This window comes from Haematobia irritans, chromosome 2, assembly GCF_050003625.1.
Source record: "Haematobia irritans isolate KBUSLIRL chromosome 2, ASM5000362v1, whole genome shotgun sequence".
In the NCBI taxonomy this organism is placed as follows: Eukaryota; Metazoa; Arthropoda; class Insecta; order Diptera; family Muscidae; genus Haematobia; species Haematobia irritans.
Window position 1 is genome coordinate 200,168,006 of NC_134398.1, and position 26,465 is coordinate 200,194,470.

A 26,465-nucleotide genomic window follows, 5' to 3' on the forward strand; every position below is an offset into this window, starting at 1 on the left:
TAGAAAATTTTCAATAGAAATAAAATTTTCTATAGAAATAAAATTGTGACAACATTTTCTATAGAAATAAAATTTTCCATAGAAATAAAATTTTGAAAAAATTTTCTATAGAAATAAAATTTTCACAAAATTTTCTGAAGAAGTAAAATTTTCACAAAATTTTTTAAAGAAATAAAAATTTTACAAAATTTTCTAAAGTTATAAAATTTTTACAAGATTTTCTATAGAAATAAAATTTTGACAAAATTTTCAAAAAAAGAATTTTCCAAATTAGTCTTTAAAAAGGCCCCCATAGCGAAAATCCATTAAAATTATCTAACAAGAATGTTCATGCTTTCCGGCCGTTTAAAAAAACGGCGCTTAGTTATCTTTGGCGATGAACATAAAAAACCAAACTAAGCTAAAGCATTAGTGACGACCATCGGTTATCATCCCATAACCATATTTTATTCCTATGTTCTTCTCTTGTTATTGTGGTCTCAAGTCAAAGTTAGCTGATTATTGTGGTTATCTTCGGGTTGAAAGATGGACGTCGCCCCTTGGAAGATATCCATTAATGTCGCGGCATAGTTTGAGTTAGCGTTATGAATTAACAAAATTCTGTTGGTGGAAAACACATAAAACCTGTGGTGAACATAACATTTCAATAATCTCACCTGGGTGGTGTAAGCTCTGAGTTAAAGTTATAAATGGGAATTTAAATTTAAAAACTTTAATTTAAAATTATGATCATTTTATCAATTTACCTCAATACAAATGTCGTCCCGTATTTCTAATTCAATGGCGATTTCGATTTGCAATGAGCTTTATTGAACCAAATAACAATACCAAGTAGAACCTGACAGATAAAAGTTTTTGGTATAAAATATCATTATTCTAGTAGAAATATATATTTTTTTTAAACAAAAGTTCGTATAGAAATGAAATTTTGACAAAATAAAATTTTGACGAAATTTTCTATAGAAAAAAAGTGGAAATTTTCTATAGAAACAAAATCTTATTAAAATTGTCTATCGAAATAAATTTTGATAAAATTTTCTATAGAAACAAAATGTTGACACATTTTTTATAGAAATAAAATTTTGCAACAATTTACTACGGAAATAAAATTTTGCAAAAATTTCTATAGAAATAAAATTTTGACAAAATTATCTGTACAAATAAAATTTTGTAATAATTTTCTATAGAAATAAGAAATACAATTTGGCATAGAAATAAAATGTTGACAAAATTTTCATTAGAAATAATGTTTTGATAAAATATTCTATAGAAGTAAAATATTGACAACATTTTCTATAGAAATAAAATTTTGACAAAATTTTCTATAGAAATCAAATTTTGCAAAAATTTTCTATAGAAATAAAACTTTGCAAAAATTTTCTATGGAAATAAAATTTTAACAAAATTTTCTATAGAAATAAAATATTGGGAAAATGTTCTATACAAATAAAATGTTGAGAAAATTTTCTAAAGAAATAAAATTTTTTATAGAAATAAAATTTTGAAGAAATTTCCTACAGAAATGAAATAATGACAAAAGTTCTTATAGAAATGAAATTTCGACACAATTTCTTACGGAAATTATATTTTGACAAAATTTTCTATGGAAATAAAAGTTTGCAAAAATTTTCTATAGAAATAAAATTTTGACAAAATTTTCTATAGAAATAAAATTTTGACAAAATTTTCTATAGAAATAAAATTATGTAAAAATGTTCTACAGAAATAAAATTTTGTACAGATTTTCTACAGAACTAATTTTTTGCACAGATTTTCTATAGAAATAAAATTTTGACAAAATTGTTTATAAAAAAAAAACAATTTTGCAAAAAATTTCTATAGAAATAAAATGTTGACAAAATTTTCTATAGAAATAAAATTTTGCAAAAATTTTCTATAGAAATAAAATTTTGACAAAATTTTCTATATAAATAAAATTTTGACAAAATTTTTTACAGATTTTCTATAGAAATAATTTTTTGTACAGACTTTCTATAGAAATAAAATTTTGACATTTTTTATCGAAATAAAAGTTTGCAAAAATTTTCTATAGAATTAAAATTTTGACAAAATTTTCTACAGAAATAAAATTTTGACAAAATTTTCTTTAAAAATAAAATTGCGTAAAAATGTTCTATAGAAATACAATTTTGTACAGATTTTCTATAGAAATAAAATCTTGACAAAATTTACTATAGAAATAAAATTTTGACAAAATTTTCTATAGAAATAAAATTTTGACAAAATTTTCTATAGAAATAAAATGTTGACAAAATTTTCTATAGAAATAAAATTTTGACAATATTTTCTACAGAAATAAAATTTTGACAAAATTTTCTTTAAAAATAAAATTGTGTAAAAATGTTCTATAGAAATAAAATTTTTGACAAAATTTTTTATAAAAATAAAATTTTGCAAAAATTTTCTATAGAAATAAAATTTTGACAAAATTTTCTATAGAAATAAAATTTTGACAAAATTTTCAAAAAAAAAAAATTTTTTGACAAAATTTTCTAAAGAAATAAAATTATAACAAAATTTTTAAAATAAATAAAATTTTGACAAAATTTTCTATAGAAATAAAATGTTGACAAAACTTTCTATAGAAATAAAATTTTGACAATATTTTCTACAGAAATAAAATTTTGACAAAATTTTCTTTAAAAATAAAATTGTGTAAAAATGTTCTATAGAAATAAAATTTTTGACAAAAATTTTTATAAAAATAAAATTTTGCAAAAATTTTCTATAGAAATAAAATTTTGACAAAATTTTCTATAGAAATAAAATTTTGACAAAATTTTCAAAAAAAAAAATTTGACAAAATTTTCTAAAGAAATAAAATTATAACAAAATTTTTAAAATAAATAAAATTTTGACAAAATTTTCTATAGAAATAAAATTTTGATAAAATTTTCTATAGAAATAGAATTTTGGGGAAAGTTTTCTATAGAAATAAAATTTTGACAAAATTGTCTATAGAAATAAAATGTTGACAAAATTTTCTATAGAAATAAAATTTTGTACAAATTTGACATTTTCTAAAGAAAAAAAATTTTGACAATATTTTCTATTGAATAAAATTTTGACAAAATTTGCTATAGAAATAAATTTTTGACAAAATTTTCTATAGAAATAAAATTTTGACAAAATTTTCTAAAGAAATAAAATTTTGACAAAATTTTCTAAAGAAATAAAATTTTGACAAAATTTTCTAAAGAAATAAAATATTGATAAATTTTTCTATGGAAATAAAATTTTGAGAAACTTCTCTATAGAAATAAAATTTTGACGAAATTGTCTATAGAAATAAAAATTAAAAAAATTTTTCTATTGTATAAAATTTTGACAAAATTTTCTAAAGAAATTACATTTTTACACAATTTTCTATAGAAATAAAATTTTGACAAAATTTTCTATAAAAATCAAATTTTGAGATAATTTTCTATAGAAATAAGATTTTGACAAAATTGTCAATAGAAATAAAAATTTTACAAAATTTTTCTATTGAATAAAATTTTGACAAAATTTTCTAAAGAAATTACATTTTTAAACAATTTTCTATAGAAATAAAATTTTGACAAAATTTTCTAAACAAATATAATTTTTAAAAATTTTTCTAAACAAATATAATTTTTACAAAATTTTCTAAAGAAATATAATTTTTACAAAATTTTCTATAGAAATAAAATTTTGAATAAAATTTTCTATAGAAATAAAATTTTGATTAAAATTTTCTATAGAAATAAAATTTTGACAAAACTTTCTATAGCAATCAAATTTTGACAAAATCTTCTATAGCAATAACGTTTTGTGCAATTTTGACAACATTTTCTAAAGAAATAAAATTTTGATAATATTTTCTATTGAATAAAATTTTGACAAAACTTTCAATAGAAATAAAATTTTGACAAAATTTTCTATAGAAATAAAATTTTGACAAAATTTTCTATAGAAATAAAATTTTGGCAAAATTGTCTATAGAAATAAAATTTTGACAAAATTTTCTATAGAAAAAAAAATGTGCAAACTTTTTTATACAAATAACATTTTGACATTTGTCATAACAACGCGAGTAGGGTTTGGTTTATAGTATCATACGGACGGATCGGACCAACTAAATCCCTGTTTTCAATTGTTTTAATCTATTTAATCCATTGTTTTAATCCCTTTTTTCACATGTTTTAAACTCATCCAGACAACACAATACAGCCAGGTAAAGCCAATTTTTTGATTTAATAACAAAATTCCACCTAAATAAATATCAATCGAAGTTTACCCATATGAAAAAGATCGAAATGGAACGTACATACATTCTTTTCGCTAATCATTATCAGATCTTGGGATCTTGAGTGCTATGGCTCCTCATTTCCTTTGTCTGGTGATCGCCTCCATATTACTTATCGGCGGGCTTGATTTAAAAAATACGAAAAATTATTTCTTTTTCATTATTAATTTGTTTATTGTGATAGTGTGTCACTTAGTCGCCAGGTTTTAGTTTTTGTGGGTTTTGTGTCGTTTTTGAGGTCAATATCGATATTGTCTCGTTTTATTCGTGGGCTTGAATGAATTGATTGTCTCATTGGTGAAGTTATCAAGAAGCCGCTGCCGCCACTAAATAGAATGGTATTTTTCTTTCGTTTTTATACCCTCCATCATAGGATGGGGGTATATTAACTTTGTCATTCCGTTTGTAACACATCGAAATATTGCTCTAAGACCCCATAAAGTATATATATTCTGGGTCGTGGTGAAATTCTGAGTCGATCTAAGCATGTCCGTCCGTCCGTCCGTCCGTCCGTCCGTCCGTCCGTCCGTCCGTCTGTTGAAATCACGCTAACTTCCGAACGAAACAAGCTATCGACTTGAAACTTGGCACAAGTAGTTGTTATCGACGTAGGTCGGATGGTATTGAAAATGGGCCATATCGGTCCACTTTTACGTATAGCCCCCATATAAAGGGTCCCTCAGATTTGGCTTGTGGAGCCTCTAACAGAAGCATATTTCATCCGATCCGGCTGAAATTTGGTACATGGTGTTGGTATATGGTATCTAACAACCATGCAAAAATTGGTCCATATCGGTCCTTAATTATATATAGCCCCCTGTTGAGGAACCATTCCCATAAATGCAACACTGTTGATGAAATTTTTATTTTACTTGAATTCTCTTCATATTTTAACTCTCATTTGATCTCTCTATGTTCTATTCTCATTTGAGCTTTATATTTACTCTCATTGAATTTTATATGCTCACTCAATTGGATTTTATATGTGTAATGGCATCTCAACTCTTTTTGTATATGTTTAAAATCAGTATCATTAGGATATTAAATCAATACAGTCCACTCGGAATAAAGCATGAATAATGAGCAAAAAATAAATCATTTTAAATGTGTTTTTATTTGCAATATTCAACATTTGTTGGTCCTTCGAGCCGGATAATGGAATAAGTGGATTTTTGGTTACAAATTAAGTGGAGTTTGGTTACACATTAATGTATTAGTGAATCATAGCAGAACAATTCGGTTTTAGAAGCTCCTCTGGACAAACGTAGCTCCATTGGACACGGCTTATCAGACTCTTTCGGGTTCCAGGGATAATCAAATTACTACTTTCGGGCGTTCATCTAAACGCAATACGCATTTGTTTTATTTCGTGGAGTATACATTAAAAGCATTTAAATATTCGTAAACATACATACAGTGCAAGACATACAAATAATAGTGAAGAACACAATTCGTGTGGTTAATGAAGTACGTGTGTTTGTAAAGAAAAAATAAAAATATCAATGGTATTTTATACAAGCATACACACAATGGTAAACATACAAAGTAAAGCACACATTTGTAACCAAACATACATACAAAACATAAAATAGTAAGGAAAGCAAACATTCATACATACGTACGCATGAGCAAGCGGCTAAGCATACAAACATGCACAATTGGTGAAGTGGTAGAAAATATTATGAACGCAGTCGCGCAGTGAGCGACTCAAAATTATATATATAAATATTGGCAAAGAAACGCCACATAGTTTTAGAAAACAAAAACAATTGTGTTGTAATGAAATTCATTCGGTGTGGCTACAACATAAACAACGAAGTTTAAGAAGTATATGAAAAAGAAAACGACGCACACAACTGAGGTCGGTTCGGTATACTCCTTATGAGGAAAATAAATCAACACAAATACTATCGCAAGTGTGAATGTGTACAAAGAGCTTCAAATTTGCTTTACGGCGAAAAGCACAATTTTGAATTTTAACCGTCGTTGTGAAATTCTTGAATGGTAAAGCTTTGCGACAAGCTATTGAGAGTATAAAAAAGAGAATACATTGCTGCGCTTGTACATATTACTCTGCGGCAGATCTATAGTTGTGCGAGTACACAATTGGGCAGTGAGAGAAAGCTCGGTTTATTTACATTCGGGTTGTGAGCTCTGTATTAAGAAAAATACATTCGAGTAGAGAGAATAAATTTTACTGGTGTTTTGTTTTTGTTTTATTCTCAATGTTTCTATGTGAGAGCTCGGTTTGTTTATATACTTCGATGTTAAGGGTGTTTTTTCGGTTGTTATAATTGGCGGTGGATACCTGATAAAACACATAGACACAAACAACAATCGATAAAAAGAAAAAACAAGAAAAAATAGTTTGGTTTGTATATCTACATACACAAGACAACAAGGATTATAGACTTTGAGAAAAATATACATAACACAAAGCAACAAGGTTTTTGTTTAAATACACTAGACAACAAAATTCATCGCAAAGTAAGTACGCATTTGAATATTTGTTTCGTTTTAAGATGACAATGACAATGAAGGCCATATTATCTAAATGTCGATTAGAAAAGGGTGCGATTACACGGGCATGTACATTTGTAGAAAATCCCCCTGAAGAGATATTTTCTGAGCAGATTGAGTCTCGCCTGGCCCGGTTGGAAATAGCTTGGAATGAATTAATGAGATTGGTAGGCGAGTTATATGCGTTTGAAGGAGAAGAAGGTTTCGTTGATCCTGAGCGTGATATTTTGGATTACGAGGAAAAATATCTACATAGTCGTGCTATGCTTAATCGAATGTTAAGATCACTTGGACCTCGTCAATCAACACCAGAACCACAGAATGAAATGTTTTCACGTCTCATGGAACAACATTCAAATTTACTACAACGGCTGGACACACCTGTGACTACTCGTAACATGGACGGGGAGTTACCAAAGTTAAGAATAGAACCATTTACGGGAAATTATAAAGAATGGCCAGCATTTAAAGACTTATTTGTTAGCGCAATAGACTCCAAACCAAATCTTTCGAATGTACAGAAATTTCATTATTTGAAATCTTTACTCAAAGACGACGCGGCAAATCTTGTTAAGCACATTCAGATTTCGGACGCATCTTACACAACGGCATGGGATCGTCTTAAGGAGCGTTTTGATAGGCCTCGCCATATCGTAAATTCATATATAGAAACATTTATGGCTCTTTCTCCAATGAAAGAGGGAAATGTATTTAAGTTGCGGCAGATTTCTGATACGGCAAATGAAGTTTTAAGAGGTTTGGACGCCATAGATTATAGAGAGCGTGATCACTGGCTAATATATATACTACAGAACAAGATTGACTCAGAATCCCGTCGCAAATGGACTGAACATTCCCGTAATGAATCGAAGCCAACTGTAGATAATTTTTTGAAATTTTTGGATAGATGCTGTGAAGAATTGGAACTTGATAAAAATATTACACCTAAATCTACGGTACACAAACGAATCTCATCTTCTGCATTGGTTTCCACAAATGTTCAACAAAATTGTAATGATTGCGGCTCAGATGCCCACCAAACGCACAAATGCTCACATTTTCTTGCATTATCAGTCGAGCAACGTCGTAAGTTAGTTAAGGATCATATTCTTTGTTTTAATTGCCTTCGTAAGGGGCATAGTGCCTACAATTGTAAATCACAACAAAAGTGCCGTACCTGCCAGCGGAATCACCATACATTACTGCACTATGGTCAAGAAGCCTCATCTCAGCGGGCTCATATTGCGGTTTCTTCTGAAGAATCAACTTCAGAAAACATGAATGCAGACTCGGAGGATACCCATCAAATTTCACTGAATACAATCATATCTCAAACGGCTAGGACATCGTCTATCAAGAAAAATCTTATATTTATCCTACCTACAGCGTTAGTTTTTGTCCGAAATTGCAAGGGAGATTTAATAACATGTCGTTTATTACTTGATACTGGGTCGGAATTATCATATATATCTGAGGATTGTATTAAACGTTTAGGATTACCAAGAAATAGCTCAAGAATCTCACTTTCCGGAATTTCATCGGTAAAGGCTGAATCAACTCATGGTCATAGCAAGCTTCATATTAGGTCAAGGAATTCATCTCATGTTATTAATGCTCAAGTTCATATTCTAAGTCGTATAACATCATCATTACCTAGAAATACCATTACAAATTATGATCATAAACATTTGGATAAACTTCAACTGGCTGACCCGGCATTTTATCGGTCAAATCCTATAGACATTCTACTTGGAGCAGACTACATTTGGGATATATTGACACAAGAGAAGGTTCTGAATGATGATGGTAAGACTATAGCAGTTTCAACAGTCTTTGGATGGGTGGTAACTTCATTGGATACCTCAAATCAACGAGGTAGATCGTCTTCGGCATTACTGTCATTGGTAGATATAGACAAGTCCATAAAATCTTTTTGGGAAATTGAGGAAACCGGCGATTTTAAGAAGCAAGATAGCGAATTTGCTTTGGTGGAACACCACTTTCAAAAAACACATGCTAGACATACTGATGGGCGTTATATTGTCGAATTACCTTTCAAGGATAAGGATATTACATTCAACGATACATTTCAAGGTGCGCTCAAGAGGTTTAACGCCACCGAACGAAGATTACTCAGAGACCCGGAATTGCGGCGAAAATACACAGAATTTATGAAGGAATATTATAATTTAGGACATATGCGTGAACTCTCACCACAGGAAGTAGACGTGGAGGATGGTCGTCTATTTTACTTACCACATCACCCGATTATTGGGCCTAAATTACGTGTAGTATTTGACGGATCATTTCAGGATTTGGACAATAATTCCCTGAATGACAGCCTCCACATTGGGCCCTCGATCCAACGTAATTTATTTGCTGTATGCTTCCGGTTTAGGCTTCAAAAATTCGTTTTCTCGGCGGATATTATCAAGATGTTTCGCCAGATATGGGTGGCGGAGAAACATCGAGATTTTCATCGAATTTTGTGGAGAGAGGATCCCAGTGAAGAACTGAAACACTATCAGCTATGTACCGTTACGTATGGGACGGCTCCTGCGCCGTATTTATCGGTCCGAGTTTTGGAACAATTGGCCATGGATTACAGAGAATCTCATCCCAACGCATCAAGAATCCTACTTGAAGATTTCTATGTTGACGATGTGATAACTGGAGCCCCAACGCGGGACGAACTTATGGCAAATCGTAAGGAACTAATTGATTTACTTTCACGTGCCGGACTTGAGCTCAGTAAATGGGTGTCTAATTGCGAGGAAATTCGCCCACAAGCAAGGAACGAGGAACATTTTCTAATCCCAGGTCAAGACAGCTCAACAAAAGTGCTCGGAATTTATTGGTGTTCGAGCGAAGATAGCATTGGATATAAAGTAAATCTGGACAATTCTCGATGTGCAACGAAGAGGAAGGTCATATCCGACGTCGCTAGAATATTTGACCCCTTGGGCTTAATTTCCCCAATTGTGGTGAAATTCAAGATTTTATTTCAGGAACTGTGGCTACTTAATTTGGAGTGGGATCAACCTCTACCGACAAACTTGGCAAACACTTGGCTTAGATATAGAGACGATTTACGGAATCTTACAAATTTGAAATTACCCCGATATGTACCAAACTCAACCGCCATCATTGAGCTACATGGATTTAGTGACGCCTCCATCAAAGCGTATGCAGCAGTGGTATATTGCAGGATGGAGGACCAAGATGGAAATATTCACGTATCATTAGTCGCATCAAAAACTCGTGTGGCACCATTGAAGCAAGTCTCGCTACCGAGATTGGAATTATGCGGTGCGCTGCTTTTAACACGTTTAATGTCAACAATAATTGCATCATTGCCTCATCAGCGGAAAACAATACATGCATGGTGTGATTCTACTGTGGTCCTATCATGGCTATCCACTCAGCCAACCAAATTGAAGACGTTCGTAGGAAATCGCACTGCTGAAATTTTAGAGACACTGCCAAGAAATATATGGAAACACGTCAACACCAAGGAAAATCCGGCAGATGTTGCGTCTCGAGGTTTAATGGTTGATCAACTTTTCGATATGGATCTGTGGTGGAATGGTCCATCATTTTTGAGGAACAGACAACAAGACATGTATATGGAGAAATTACAAGCTTCATTTGATAACGCGGACGTACTAGCAGAGATGAAAGCCACTGTGGAGAATGTAGTAAATCTCACTACTATAAAAGCAACTCATCCCCTGGAAACAATTGCAAAGAATATTTCACACTGGTATAAACTTATACGAATAGCGGCATATGTGAAGCGATTTATTAACCTGCGTGTACATAAGATTAGAAATCCTGCAGAATTTCTAACATCTGAAGAGATCCAGGAAGGAAGAATTATATGTCTTAGAATGGCGCAGAGAAGTTTTTCCGCGGAAATTACATGTTTGCATAATGGAAGGGAAATTAGTAAAAGCTCTGAACTGGTTAAACTCTCGCCATACATCGATGAGAACGGACTGTTGCGAGTTGGTGGACGCATTTCAAATTCAGAACTTTTATCTGAGATTCAACACCCAATAATTCTTCCGAAGAAGCATGAAGTTACAATTCTGATACTTAAAGAGGAGCACATAAAAAATTTACATCCTGGAGTTTCAACGCTATTTGTGATAGTTCGCCAAACTTATTGGATTATGGGAGCAAGAAATTTAATTCGGCAACTTACGCATAAATGTTTGAAATGTTTCAGGCACGCTAGACATATTACACAACAACGTATGGCTGATTTACCAAAAGTGCGTGTCAGACAAGCTTTTCCGTTTCAAAATACAGGATGTGATTATGCGGGTCCCATCACACTACGAATACATAGTGGAAGAAATTCTAAGACATCAAAAGGATATATATGCCTCTTCGTGTGCATGGTGACATCGGCTATCCACTTGGAATTGGTGACCGACCTTAGTACTGAAGGTTTCTTGGCCGCCCTACGCCGATTTATTTCGCGCCGAGGCAAATGCAGCAACATTTATAGCGACAACGGAAAGAATTTTGTCGGCGCAAAGCGGAAACTAAATGACATGTTTAGACAACTTCAAGCGGATGACCACAACCAGATAGTAACTGAAACCTTAGCAAAAGAAGGCATAAACTGGATTTTCATTCCCCCTTATTCACCACACTGGGGTGGAATATGGGAGTCGGGAGTACGCTCGGTCAAGCTCCACATCCGACGAGTTATTGGTACAGCTATATTGACGTTCGAACAAATGCACACCCTCCTAGCTCAGGTGGAGGCAGTCATCAATTCACGACCACTGGGGTTCGCCTCAGACACCGATACTAACTATTTATCTCCTTCTCATTTCTTAATAGGCAGGCCGACTACCATGGTACCTGAGGGTAATTTGATTGAACTACCAACGAATCGGCTTGACTATTGGCAACAGGTGCAGTGTATGTACCAAGGCTTCTGGCGAAGATGGAGTCGAGAGTATTTAACCTCACTTCAGCAACGCCCAAAGTGGAGAGATGTCCAACCAAATATCAAGATAGATGACATTGTCCTCATGAAAGAGGACAACACACCCCCTGCTATGTGGATTACGGGTCGTGTTACTGATACATTCCCCGGAAAAGATGGCCTTACAAGAGCGGTGCAAGTAACAACTTCTCATGGAACGATGACCAGACCAATCGTTAAGATAGTCAAGCTTCCCATATTCTGAAACGCTGTTTCAGGGCCGCCCGGGATGTTGAGGAACCATTCCCATAAATGCAACACTGTTGATGAAATTTTTATTTTACTTGAATTCTCTTCATATTTTAACTCTCATTTGATCTCTCTATGTTCTATTCTCATTTGAGCTTTATATTTACTCTCATTGAATTTTATATGCTCACTCAATTGGATTTTATATGTGTAATGGCATCTCAACTCTTTTTGTATATGTTTAAAATCAGTATCATTAGGATATTAAATCAATACAGTCCACTCGGAATAAAGCATGAATAATGAGCAAAAAATAAATCATTTTAAATGTGTTTTTATTTGCAATATTCAACACCCCCATATAAACCGATCCCCAGATTTGGCTTGTGGAGCCCCTAAGAGAAGCATATTTCATCCGATCCGGCTGAAATTTGCTACATGGTGTTGGTATATGGTCTCTAACAATCATGCAAACAGTGGTCCACATCGGTCCATAATTATATATAGACCCCATATGAACCGATCTCCAGATTTGGCTTGCGAAGCCTCAAAGAGGAGCAAATTGCATCCGATCCGGCTGAAATTTGGTACATGGTATTGGTATATGGTCTCTAACAACCGTGCAAAAATTGGTCCACATCGGTTCATAATTATATATAGCCCCCATATAAACCGATCCCCAGATTTGGCTTGCGAAGTCTCCAAGAGAAGCAAATTTCATCCGATCCGCCTGAAATTTGGTACATGGTATTGGTATATGGTCTCTAACAACCATGCAAAAATTGGTTCACATCGGTTCATAATTATATATAGCCCCCATATAAACCGATCCCCAGATTTGGCTTGCGAAGTCTCCAAGAGAAGCAAATTTCATCCAATCCGGTTGTAATTTGGAACATGGTGTTAGTATATGATCTTTAACAACCGTGCCAGAATTGGTCCATATCGGTCTATAATTATATATAGCCCCCATATAAAACTTTCTCCAGATTTGACCTCCGGAGCCTCTTGGAGGAGCAAAATTCATCCGATCCGGTTCAAATTGTCAAAATTTTATTTCTATAGAAAATTTTGTCAAAATTTTATTTCTAGAGAAAATTTTGTTAAAATTTTATTAGGTTCATAATAAAATTTTCATCATTGTCAACATTTTATTTCTATAGAAAATTTTGTCAAAATTTTATTTCTATAGAAAATTTTGTTCAAATCTTATTCGGTTCATAATCATGGTTGCCACTCGAGCCAAAAATAATCTACCAAGATTTTATTTCTATAGAAAATTTTGTCAAAAGTTTATTTCTATAGAAAATTTTGTTAAAATTTTATTTTTGTGGAAATTTTTGTCATAAATTTCTTTCTATAGAAAATTTTGTCAAAATTTGAATTTCTATAGAAAATTTTGTGAAAATTTTATTTCTATAGAAAATTTTGTTAAAATTTTATTTCTGTAGATAATTTGGTCAAAATTTTATGTCTACTTTGTCAAACTGAATTATATACGTATTGGATCGATCTTTTTTGATTAAATATATACCACGTATGGACTTACATTCAATTTAGAAGATGGTGTTAGGAGGTTTTAAGATACCTTGCCATCGGCAAGCGTTACCGCAACTTAAGTAATTCGATTGTGGATGGCAGTGTTTAGATGAAGTTTCTACGCAATCCATGATGGAGGGTACATAAGCTTCGGCCTGGCCGAACTTACGGCCGTATATACTTGTTTTTTTTGGTTTCGTAAATCACCAACTACAGTTTTACAGTCAGCTTTTATTGTGATAAGAAAAAACATTTTTATTTCGGTTTGTTTTGATTTCTGAAGGTGTTAAAGACTGTCTTTTTTATGCATTTCTCTGCATGAATAACAAATTTCCACTGGGGATCTGTTTTTCAAAAATTTCTTATCAAAGATTGTAATCTAATTGATGAATAAATACTTACTATGTCAATCAAAAGAAATGTTGAGGGACTAACCTAAAAAAAAAGAGAAAATAATATATTATAAAAGTTATTCGATACAATTTTTATTAATTTTTAATTAAATTAATTAAATTAATTAAAATTTAAAAAAAAAAAAACTTAAATTAAAATTTTATTACTAACTTATATTAATTAGAAAAATTCGAAAAAAATTTGAATAAATTTTAATAAACATACTAAATAATTTAAATACAATGGACAAAGTTGATTTTGAAGAGAAATTTGTAAAACGTTTATTTTAGATGAAATCGAAGAAAACAATTTTAAATAAATAAACAGAATTTCCAAATGCACAATTTCTTCATAAGAGTGCATTTCGATTAAATTTTATGTAAAAAAAATAAAAAAATAAAAATAAATTTAAAAATTAAAAAAAAAGGATTTTTAGTATATTTTTCAAATTATACAAGAATATTGGTAAAGTCAATCTGCATTTATTTAAATTAGGCTTTAAAGATCCAAGATGCGAAATAACTTGAATAAAGCAAAAACATCTTTTCAAATACACCACTCCAGGTGGTTTAATGATAAAATCGAAAAGTCGAAAATGGGAATGTGAGATAGAAAATTATTTCGGTTGAAAATTTTTACAAAATTTCAAAAAAAGAGTAAACACGCTCAAAATAAACCCAGGCACTCAAATGGATGATTTGACGGTGGCAAAGGAAAAGAGATATGTTTGTACGAATTTATGTCAGCATAAGCCGGCTATCATGTAAAAACTTTTTTCGGAAGGTTCAAGTGTCGTTCACTTTTGGGTTTAGTGAACTGCCTGAATTTATTCTGATAATTGGTTGATAGTTTTGCTGCAAGTAGAGGATGCTGATGAGGAATGTGGTAATTCCGAAACGTGCGTCCATCCAACCATCTTGCAGTCTATAGGGCTTTGCCCAAAAAAATTGATAAACATCCTTTTCCTCTGTTGGTTAAGCTACACTTGTAGTTTAGTCAATGCATGGTTTTAGGCTGAAATGAAAAACGACAAAAATGATTAAAGCAAAAAACAAAACAATTTTTTTTTGAAAATTTTTATAGAAAGTTTTGTCAAAATATTATTTCTAGAGAAAAATTAGCCAAAACTTTATTTCTATAGGAAATTTGATCAAAATTTGATATCTATAGAAAATTTGGTGAAAATTTTATTTCTATAGAAATTTTTTTTCTATAGAAAATTTTGTCAAAATTTTATTTCCATAAAACATTTTTTGCTAAATTTTGATTTCTATAGAAAATTTTGCCAAAACTTTATATCTGAAGAATTTTTTCCAAAATGTTATTTCTATAGAAAATTTTCACAAAATTTTTTTTTTCTATAGAAAATTTTGTCAAAAATTGTATTTCTATAGAACATTTGATAAAATTTTATTTCTATAGGAAATTTGATCAAAATTGTATATCTATAGAAAATTTTGTCAAAATTTTATTTCTATAGAAAATTTTGTCAACATTTTAATTATATAGAAAATTTGATCAAAATTTTATATTTCTAGAATATGTTGTCAAAATTTTGTTTCGATAGAAGATTTTCTCAAAATTTTATTTCTATAGAAATTTTGGCAAAATTTTATTTCTATACAAATTTTGGAAAAATTTGCAAAATTTTATTTCCATAGAAAAATTTTGCTAAATTTTGATTTCTATAGAGAATTTTGCGAAAATTTTACTTCTGTAGAAAATTTTCCAAAAATTTATTTCTATAGAAAATTTTCTCAAAATTTTATTTCTATAGAAAATTTTGTCACAAATTTTGTTTCTATAGAGATTTTTTCCAAAATTGTATATGTATAGAAAATTTTGTTACAATTTTATTTCTATAGAACATTTTAGCAGAATTTAATTTCTAAGAAAATTTTATCAAAATTTTATATCTATAGAAAATTTTGTCAAAATTTTATATCTATAGAAAATTTTGGTAAAATTGTATGTCTATAGAAAATTTTGTCAAAATTTTATTACTATAGAAAATTTTGTCAAAATGTTATATGTATAGAAAATTCTCTTAAAATTTTATAACTGTAGAAAATTCTCTTAAAATTTTATTACTGTAGACAATTTTGTAAAAATTTTGTCTATAAAAATTTTTGTTTAAATTTAATGTCTATAGAAAATTTTGTCAAAATTTTATTTCTATAGAAAATTTTGTCAAAATTTTATTTCTATAGAGATTTTTTCTAAAATTTTATATGTATAGAAAATTTTGTTACAATTTTATTTCTATAGAACATTTTTGCAGAATTTAATTTCTTTAGAAAATTTTGTCAAAATTTTATTTCTATAAACAATTTTGTTAAAATTTTATTTCTGTAGACAATTTTGTAAAAATGTTGTCTATAGAAAATTTTGTTTAAATTTAATGTCTATAGAAAATTTTGTCAAAATTTTAGTTCTATAGAGATTTTTTCCAAAATTGTATATGTATAGAAAATTTTGTTACAATTTTATTTCTATAGAAAATTTTGTTAAAATTTTGTTTCTATAGAACATTTTTGCAGAATTTAATTTCTTTAGAAAGTTTTGTCAAAATTTTATCTGTATAGAAAATTTTTTAAAATTTTATTTCTAAAGACAATTTTATAAAAATTTTGTCTATAGAAAATTTTGTTTAAATTTAATGTCTATAGAAAATTTGGTCAACATTTTATTTCTATAGAAAATTTGGTCAAAATTTTATTTCTATAGAAAATTTTGTCCAAATTTTATTTCTATAGACAATTTTTCCAAAATTTTATATGTATAGAAAATTTTGTTACAATTTTATTTCTATAGAAAATTTTTTTTAAATTTTATTTCTATAGAACATTTTTGCAGAATTTAATTTCTTTAGAAAATTTTGTCAAAATTTTATTTCTATAGAAAATTTTGGTAAAATTTTATTTCTATAGACAATTTTGTAAAAATTTTGTCTTTAGAAAATTTTGTTTAAATTTAATGTCTATAGAAAATTTTGTCAAAATTTTATTTCATAGAGATTTTTTCCAAAATTTTATATGTATAGAAAATTTTGTTACAATTTTATTTCTATAGAAAATTTTTGCAGAATTTAATTTCTTTAGAAAATTTTGTCAACATTTTATTTCTATAGAAAATTTTATTTCCATAGAGATTTTTTCCAAAATTTTATATGTATAGAAAATTTTGTTACAATTTTATTTCTATAGAAAATTTTGTTAAAATTTTATTTCTATAGAATATTTTTGCAGAATTCAATTTCGTTAGAAAATTTTGTCAAAATTTTATTTCTTTAGAAAATTTTGGTAAATTTTTATGTCTATAGAAATTTTTGTAAAAATGTTATTTCTATAGAAAATTTTGTAGACATTTTATTATTTATTTATTTATTTATTTGTAGCACTAGTTACAAAGACTATCGGCTTTGTCAACATTTTATTTGTAGAGAACATTTTTGCAAAATTTTATTCCTATTGAAATTTTTTTCTATGGAAATTTTTTACAAAATCTTATTTATGCTTTCCCTACGGGAAATGGATCAACCGGTACAGGACTAGTCCCTGGTGTGCATGGGCCAGTCCTAGGTCTGGTCAAGACGAATGGAAGGGACCGGTCACTTTAACATGGGTTTGTCATTGACGGGGTAAATTTACACTTTAGGACACGTCTTGGACTCGTTCCTTAGGACACGTCCTGGTTTTTCAGTTTTTCAGCGGTGGATTATCCCACCTCAGTAATGCTGGTGACATTTCTTAGGGTTTCAAAGCTTCTCTAAGTGGTTTCACTGCAATGTGGAACGCCGTTCGGACTTGGCTATAAAAAGGAGGTCCCTTGTCATTGAGCTTAACATGGAATCGGGCAGCACTCAGTGATAAGAGAGAAGTTCACCAATGTGGTATCACAATAGACTCAATAGTCTAAGTGAGCCTGATACATCGGGCTGCCACCTAACCTAACCTAACCTAGGACACGTCCTGGGACATTTTAGTAGTAGCACTCCATAGACAGGTCCTCATGAACCAGTCTCTGACAAACTCATAGGAATCTGTTTCAGTTTGGTTATCCGAATCGCACCAGAAATGAAAAACTTTTGGAATATATTGAATAATAGGTTCTTCTGGTAATTCTACTTCACTAAATGTGTAGATCCAATAAGATTTTTATATCAAGCGAGTATGCAAATCATTAAATTATGACTATTTAAAAACTGCGACAAACTGGATCACCGGTACCAGTCCTGCGATAGGTCCGTCAAAGGCAATTTGCACCAATTTCCCGTAGGGTTATTTCTATAGGACTCTCTCTCTCTCACTTTACCAACATCGGTTCCAAACACCAGCCTGCCAGTAATGGGGATTTTGTGAATTTGTATACACACATACGAAAAAAGATTGGTGGCCTCGAAAAGAATTCATTGCATTTATTTTATCCATGTCAAATGAAAGGTGATTATAACAATTCCGAAAGGAGCATCTAGAGAAAATGAGAATATCTAACAAATATTTACAGGTGGGTGTTTGAATTGTATAAATGTCAGTTAAGCTATTATTGCTCTTACCATAAATAAGCGTATTCACTTATCTATACCATGAAGAATGAAATTTAAATGAAAAAGGAGCAACATCTGATTGGAAATCTATCTTTTAATTGCTATTGCTGCTGAGTCAATGTTGCCAACTAAAAAAACACCAACCCTACCTTCGACATCTACACTACAAAGACTAATCGAATCAAATGAAAATGAAATGCTAATGGATTCGAACCAATTTCAATTGAATTGAATCACACAAATTCCGAAATAAAATAGATACTCATAATGATACACAAGTGGTGCAACATGATAAGCTAAATTAATCGCACCACTTAAAATGGAAAACAAAATTCTGAGAAGCAAAAAAAAGCAACTAATGTACATTGACTATCATGGAAAAATAATGATAAAATAAATGTGGTAGAAAGAATTCCAATGAAGACCTATTCAAAAAACTTCTATGCCATTTTATCAGGTGTACTATTAAGAGCGCAAATTAAAAATGCGGGATATTTTTCAAATGTTTCGAGAATCTATTCGGAAAAAAATTTTATGACTGATCATCTGACTCAAATCGAATCATTCTATCTATGGGCTTGAATTTAATGCAAAAATTATGTCAAAATTTTATTTGTATAGAAAATTTTGTCCAAGTTTTATTTCTATAGAAAATTTTGTCCAAGTTTTATTTCTATAGAACTTTTATCAAAATTTTATTTCTATAGAAAATTTTGCAAGAATTTTATTACTATAGAACATTTTGTCAAAATTCTATTTCTATAGAAAATTTTGTCAAAATTTTATTTCTATAGAAAATTGTGTCAACATTTTATTGCTATAGAAAATTTTGTCAAAATTTTATTTCTATAAAAAATTTTGTCACAATTTTCTACTTCTATAGAAAATTTTGTCAAAACTTTATTTCTATAGAAAATTTTGTCAAAAATTTTATTTCTATTGAACTTTTTCTCAAAAATTCTATTTCTATAGAAAATTGTGTCAAAATTTTATTTCAATAGAAAATTTTGTCAAAATTTTATTTTTATAGAAAATTGTGTCAAAGTTTTATTGCTATAGAAAATTTTGTCAAATATTTTAGTTATATAGAAAATTTTATCAAAATTGTATTTCTATAGAAAATTTTGTCAAAATTTTATTTCTATAGAAAATGTTGTCAAAATTTTATTTCTATAGAAAATTGTGTCAAAATTTTATTTCTATAGAAAATTTTGTCCAGATTTTACTTCTACAGAAAATTTTGTCAAAAATTTTATTTCTATTGAACTTTTTCTCAAAACCTCTATTTCTATAGAAAATTTTGTCAAAATTTTATTTCTATAAAAAATGTTGTCAAAATTTTATTTCTATAGAAAATTGTGTCAACATTTTATTGCTATAGAAAATTTTGTCAAAATTTTATTTCTATAAAAAATTTTGTCAAAATTTTCTACTTCTATAGAACATTTTGTCACAATTTTCTACTTCTATAGAAAATTTTGTCAAAATTTTATTTCTATAGAAAATTTTGTCAAAAATTTTATTTCTATTGAACTTTTTCTCAAAAATTCTATTTCTATAGAAAATTTTGTCAACATTTGATTTGTATAGAAAATTTTGTCAAAATTTTATTTCTATAGAAAATTGTCTCAAAATTTTATTTCTATAGAAAATTTTGTCACAATTTTCTACTTCTATAGAAAATTTTGTCAAAATTTTTTTTCTATAGAAAATTTTGTCAAAAATTTTATTTCTATTGAACTTTTTCTCAAAATTCTATTTCTATAGAAAATTTTGTCAAAATTTTATTTCTATAGAAAATTGTGTCAAAATTTTATTTCTATAGAAAATTTTGTCAAAAATTTTATTTCTATTGAACTTTTTCTCAAAAATTCTATTTCTATTGAACTTTTTCTCAAAAATTCTATTTCTATAAAAAATTTTGTCAAAATTTTATTTCTATAGAAAATTTTGTCAAAATTTTATTTCTATAGAAAATTTTGTCAAAATTTTCTACTTCTATAGAACATTTTGTCACAATTTTCTACTTCTATAGAAAATTTTGTCAAAATTTTATTTCTATAGAAAATTTTGTCAAAAATTTTATTTCTATTGAACTTTTTCTCAAAAATTCTATTTCTATAGAAAATTTTGTCAACATTTGATTTGTATAGAAAATTTTGTCAAAATTTTATTTCTATAGAAAATTGTCTCAAAATTTTATTTCTATAGAAAATTTTGTCACAATTTTCTACTTCTATAGAAAATTTTGTCAAAATTTTTTTTCTATAGAAAATTTTGTCAAAAATTTTATTTCTATTGAACTTTTTCTCAAAATTCTATTTCTATAGAAAATTTTGTCAAAATTTTATTTCTATAGAAAATTGTGTCAAAATTTTATTTCTATAGAAAATTTTGTCAAAAATTTTATTTCTATTGAACTTTTTCTCAAAAATTCTATTTCTATTGAACTTTTTCTCAAAAATTCTATTTCTATAAAAAATTTTGTCAAAATTTTATTTCTATAGAAAATTTTGTCAAAATTTTATTTCTATAGAAAATTGTGTCAACATTTTATTGCTATAGAAAATTTTGTCAAAATTTTATTGCTATAAAAAATTTTGTCAAAATTTTCTACTTCTATAGAACATTTTGTCACAATTTTCTACTTCTATAGAAAATTTTGTCAAAATTTTATTTCTATAGAAAATTTTGTCAAAAATTTTATTTCTATTGAACTTTTTCTCAAAAATTATATTTCTATAGAAAATTTTGTCAAAATTTTATTTCTATAGAAAATTTTGTCAAAATTTTATTTCTATAGAAAATTGTGTCAAAATTTTATTTCTATAGAAAATTTTGTCAAAATTTTTGTTTCTATCTATGGGCTTGAATTTAATGCAAAAAGGACGAGTTTCTTTTTGCAACTACAAATAATTAATATTTAAATTAATTAAAATAAAATAAAATTTAAATTAATCAAATTACATTAAATTAGATTAAAATGGGAAATTCTTTCCTTTCATTTATTACAGTCCAATTCTATTATCATATAAGCGATAAAATTTAGAGCTGAAAAAAAACCAAGTTTACTACCTCAAAAGTAATTAATGAAGAAATTGCCATGTAATAATTCTAATTAAATTTCTGTTTTATTGTTTGTTGAACTTTTATCTATAAGATAATTGTATTGTTTAATAGACTGTATTTTAGTAATAATTAATAAATGTTTCTTTATGTATTTTACTTCCCCAATAGATAAGAAGCTAAATAGAAATGTAAGCAACATACACACGATTGGTCTCTATGGGCTTAAGAGTATGGCATGGCATAGCGTGGCATTGCAATGGCAGTTACTAATTGTTTTCAAAAGGTTTCCAAAAAAAATCTCCCTCACATGCTTAAGTTGTGGGATATTTCTATAGGGAGCTACAACATGATATGGGTGCCATTTACTTCCACCTAAGAAATTAAACACGCACAATGCTTATAGGTATTATACCTGTTTATAAACCATAATATACATGGAGAAAATTAAAGCAATAAATTAAATGTCTATAAGAAATTTTCTCAAAATTTCATTTTTATAGACAATTTTGTCAAAGTTTCATGTCTTTAAGAAATCTTGTTAAAATTTCATGTCTAAAGGAAATTTTATCAAAATTTCACGTCTATAGAAAATTTGATCAAAATTCCATTCTTATAGGAAATTTTACCAAAATTTCATTTCTATAGAAAATTTTGTCAAATTTGTTTTCTGTAGAAAATTTTGTCAAATTTGTTTTCTGTAGAAAATTATGTCAAAATTTTATTTCTGTAGGAAATTTTATCAAAATTTCATTTCTATAGGAAATTTTGTCAAAATTTCATTTCTATAGGAAATTTTGTCAAAATTTCATTTTTATAGGAAATTTTATCAAAATTAAATTTCAATAAGAAATCTCATTTCTATAGGAAATTCTGTCCACATTTCATTTCTATAGGAAATTTTGTCAAAATTTCATTTCAATAGGAAATTTTGTCAAAATTTCTACCAAAAGGAAATTTTGACAAAATTTTCGAAAAATTTCATTTTTATACGAAATTTCGTCAAAATTTCATTTTTATATGAAATTTCGTCAAAATTTCATTTATATAGGAAATTTTGACAAAATTTCATTTCTATATAAAATTTTGACAAAATTTCATTTCTATATAAAATTTTGACAAAATATCATTTATATAGGAAATTTTGACAAAATATCATTTATATAGGAAATTTGGACAAATTTAATTTCTATAGGAAATTTTCTAAAAATCTCATGTATATAGAAAATTTTGTCAAAATTTCATTTGTATACGAAATTTTCTAAAAATTTCTTTTATACAGGAAATTTTGACACAATTGCATGTCTTTTGGGAAATTTTCTCAAAATTTTAATTATACAGAAAATTTTCTCAAAATTTCATTTCTATAGGAAATTTTCTCAAAATTTTATTTTTATAGGAAATTTTGTCAAAATTTCATTTAAATAAAAATTTTGCCAGAATTTCATTTGTATTCTGGATACAACATGGGCTACAACATGATATGGGTGGCATTTACTTCCACCTAACAAATTAAACACGCACAATGCTTATAGGTATTATACCTGTTTATAAACCATAATATATATGGAGAAAATTAAAGCAATAAATTAAATGTCTATAAGAAATTTTCTCAAAATTTCATTTTTATAGACAATTTTGTCAAAGTTTCATGTCTTTAAGAAATCTTGTTAAAATTTCATGTCTAAAGGAAATTTTATCAAAATTTCACGTCTATAGAAAATTTGATCAAAATTACATTTTTATAGGATATTTTGTCAAAATTTAATTTCTATAGGAAATTTTGTCAAAATTTAATTTCTGTAGAAAATGTTGTCTAAATTTCATTTCTGTAGAAAATTTTATTAAAATGTAATTTCTATAGGAAATTTTGTCAAAATGTCATCTCTATAGGAAGTTTTGTCCAAATCTCATTTCTATATGAAATTCTGTCCACATTTCATTTCTATAAGAAATTTTGTCCAAATTTCATTTCTATAGGCAATTTTGTCGAAATTTAATTTCAATAGGAAATTTTGTCGAAATTTCATTTTCATAGGAAATTTTGTCAAAGTTTCATTTTTATAGAACATTTTTTCACAATTTCCTTTTGGTAGGAAATTCTCGAAAAATTTCATTTTTATATGAAATTTCTTCAAAATTTCATTTTTATATGAAATTATGACAAAATATCATTGATATAGGAAATTTTGAAAAAATTTCATTTCTATTGGAAATTTTGACAAAATTTCATTTATATAGAAAATTTTGACGAAATTTCATTTCTATATAATTTTCGAAAAAATTTTGTAAATATTAAATTTTTAATGAAATTTTGACAAAATATCATTTCTATAAGAAATTTTGTCCAAATTTAATTTTTATATGAAATTTTGACAAAATATCATTTATATAGGAAATTTTGACAAAAATTTTATTTCTATAGGAAATTTTGACAAAATTTCATTTCTATAGGAAATTTTCTAAAAATCTCATTTATATAGGAAATTTTGTCAAAATTTCATTTGTATACGAAATTTTGTCAAAATTTCATTTATACAGGAAATTTCGAAACAATTTCATGTCTTTTGGGAAATTTTCTCAAAATTTTAATTATATAGAAAAATTTCTCAAAATTTCATTTCCATAGGAAATTTTGTCAAAATTTCATTTCTGTAGAAAATTTTATGAAAATTTAATTTCTGTAGAAAATGTTCTCGAAATTTCATTTTTATACCCACCACGGGGGTATAAGTTTGTCATTCCGTTTGTAACGCATCGAAATATCGATTTCCGACTATATAAAGTATATATATTCTTGATCAGGGGAGAAATTCTAAGACGATATAACGATGTCCGTCTGTCTTTCTGTCTGTTGTAATCACGCTACAGTCTTCAATAATGAAGCAATCGTGCTGAAATTTTGCACAAACTCGTCTTTTGTCTGCAGGCAGGTCAAGTTCGAAGATGGGCTATATCGGTCCATGTTTTGATATAGTCCTCATATAAACCGACCTCCCGATTTGGGGCTTGGGCTTATAGAAATCGTAGTTTTTATCCAATTTGCCTGAAATTTGAAATCTAGAGGTATTTTATGACCATAAAGAGGTGTGCCAAAAATGGTGAGTATCGGTCCATGTTTTGGTATAGCCCCCATATAGACCGATCTCCCGATTTTACTTCTTGGGCTTATAGAGACCGGAGGTTTTTTTAAATTTATTTGAAATTGGAAATCTAGAGGTATTGTAGGACCACAAAGACGTGTGCCAAAAATTGTGAGTATCGGTCCATATTTTGGTATAGCCCCCATATTGGCCGATCTCCCGATTTTACTTCTTGGGCTTATAGAAACCGCAGTTTTTATTCAATTTACCTCAAATTGGAAATCTACAGGCATTGTAGGACCACAAATACGTGTGCCAAAAATTGTGAGTATCGGTCCATGTTTTGGTATGGTCCCCATATAAACTGACCTCCCGATTTGGGGTCTTGGGCTTATAGACAATGTAGTTTTTATCCAATTTGTCTGAAATTGGAAATCTGGAGGTATTTTAGAACCATAAAGAGGTGTGCCGAAAATGGTGAGTATCGGTCCATATTTTGGTATAGCCCCCCTATAGACCGATTTCCCGATTTTACTTCTTGCGCTTCTAGAATCCGAAGTTTTTATCCTATTTGCCTGAAATTGGAAATGTAGAGGTATTTTCGGGTCATAAAGCGGTGTGCCGAAAACGGTGAGTATCGGTCCATATTTTAGTATAGCCCCCATAAGAACGATCTCTCGATTTAATTCCTTGGGTTTCTAGAAACCGTAGTTTTTATCTGATTTGCCTGAAATTGTAAATATTCTGATATTTTGGGCTCACAAAAACGTGTATCGGATTAAGTTTTTATCGGTCCATTTGATAATGCCTCCATATAGACTGACTTCACTTCTTGAGGGTGTATAAGGCGAACTGATCATGAAAATTGCTTGAAACTCAATGTAAAATTTCCACATTTTACTTCTACAGATTTAAGATTTCAAATCAAGACGTTATTTTATAATTTTCTTGCACACTTACAAGAGATGTTAATGATTCCTCTACAACTCAAACAATAATGGTTCTTATAAATCCAGAATCTGATATAGTCCTCATAGGTGAAATCTTTAAATTTATCTTCGGGAAGTGTCCTCAAGTCCTCAAGCCCTCCTGAAATTTCGAAGGAAACCTTAATATTTGGTTCATGGTGGTGGGTATTTAAGATTCGGCCCGGCCGAACTTAGTGCTGTATATACTTGTTATAGGAAATTTTGTCATAATTTCATTTTTATAGGAAATTTTTGAAAAATTTCATTTTTATATGAAATTTCGCCAAAATTTCTTTTTTATATGAAATTTTGACAAAATATCATTTCTATATGAAATTTTGACAAAATATCATTTCTATAAGAAATTTTGTCCAAATTTCATTTCTATATGAAATTTTGACAAAATTTCATTTCTATAGGAAATTTTGGCAAAATTTCATTTCTATAGGAAATTTTAACAAAATTTCATTTCTATAGGAAATTTTGACAAACTTTTATTTCTATAGGAAATTTTCTCAAAATTTCATTTCTATAGGAAATTTTCTAAAAATCTCATTTATATAGGAAATTTTGTCAAAATTTCATTTATATACGAAATTTTCTAAAAATTTCATTTATAAAGGAAATTTTGACACCATTTCATGTCTTTTGGGAAATTTTCTCAAAATTTTAATTATATAGAAAAATTTCTCAAAATTTCATTTCTATAGGAAATTTTCTCAAAATTTTATTTTAATAGAAAATTTTGTCAAAATTTCATTTAAATAAGAAATTTTGCCAGAATTCCATTTGTATAGGGAACTAGAGTAACATGGCCCGCTTCGCTGCGCCCCCGTCGTTAACTTAGTCATATCCTTCGATCTGAAAA

At 28.4% G+C, this 26,465-nt stretch overlaps 1 protein-coding gene and 1 long non-coding RNA gene across 3 annotated transcripts in view; both read right to left on the reverse strand.

Annotated features, from left to right (window-relative positions):
- ush (Zinc finger protein ush) overlaps positions 1-26,465 on the reverse strand; it is a 480,112-nt gene that overhangs the window by 378,359 nt on the left and 75,288 nt on the right. The window lies entirely within an intron of this gene.
- Positions 18,032-18,660, reverse strand: LOC142226897 (uncharacterized). Its single transcript, XR_012719768.1, has 2 exons — positions 18,490-18,660; positions 18,032-18,423 (listed from the first exon to the last, which is right to left on the reverse strand). It is a non-coding gene; the product is annotated as an uncharacterized LOC142226897 (long non-coding RNA).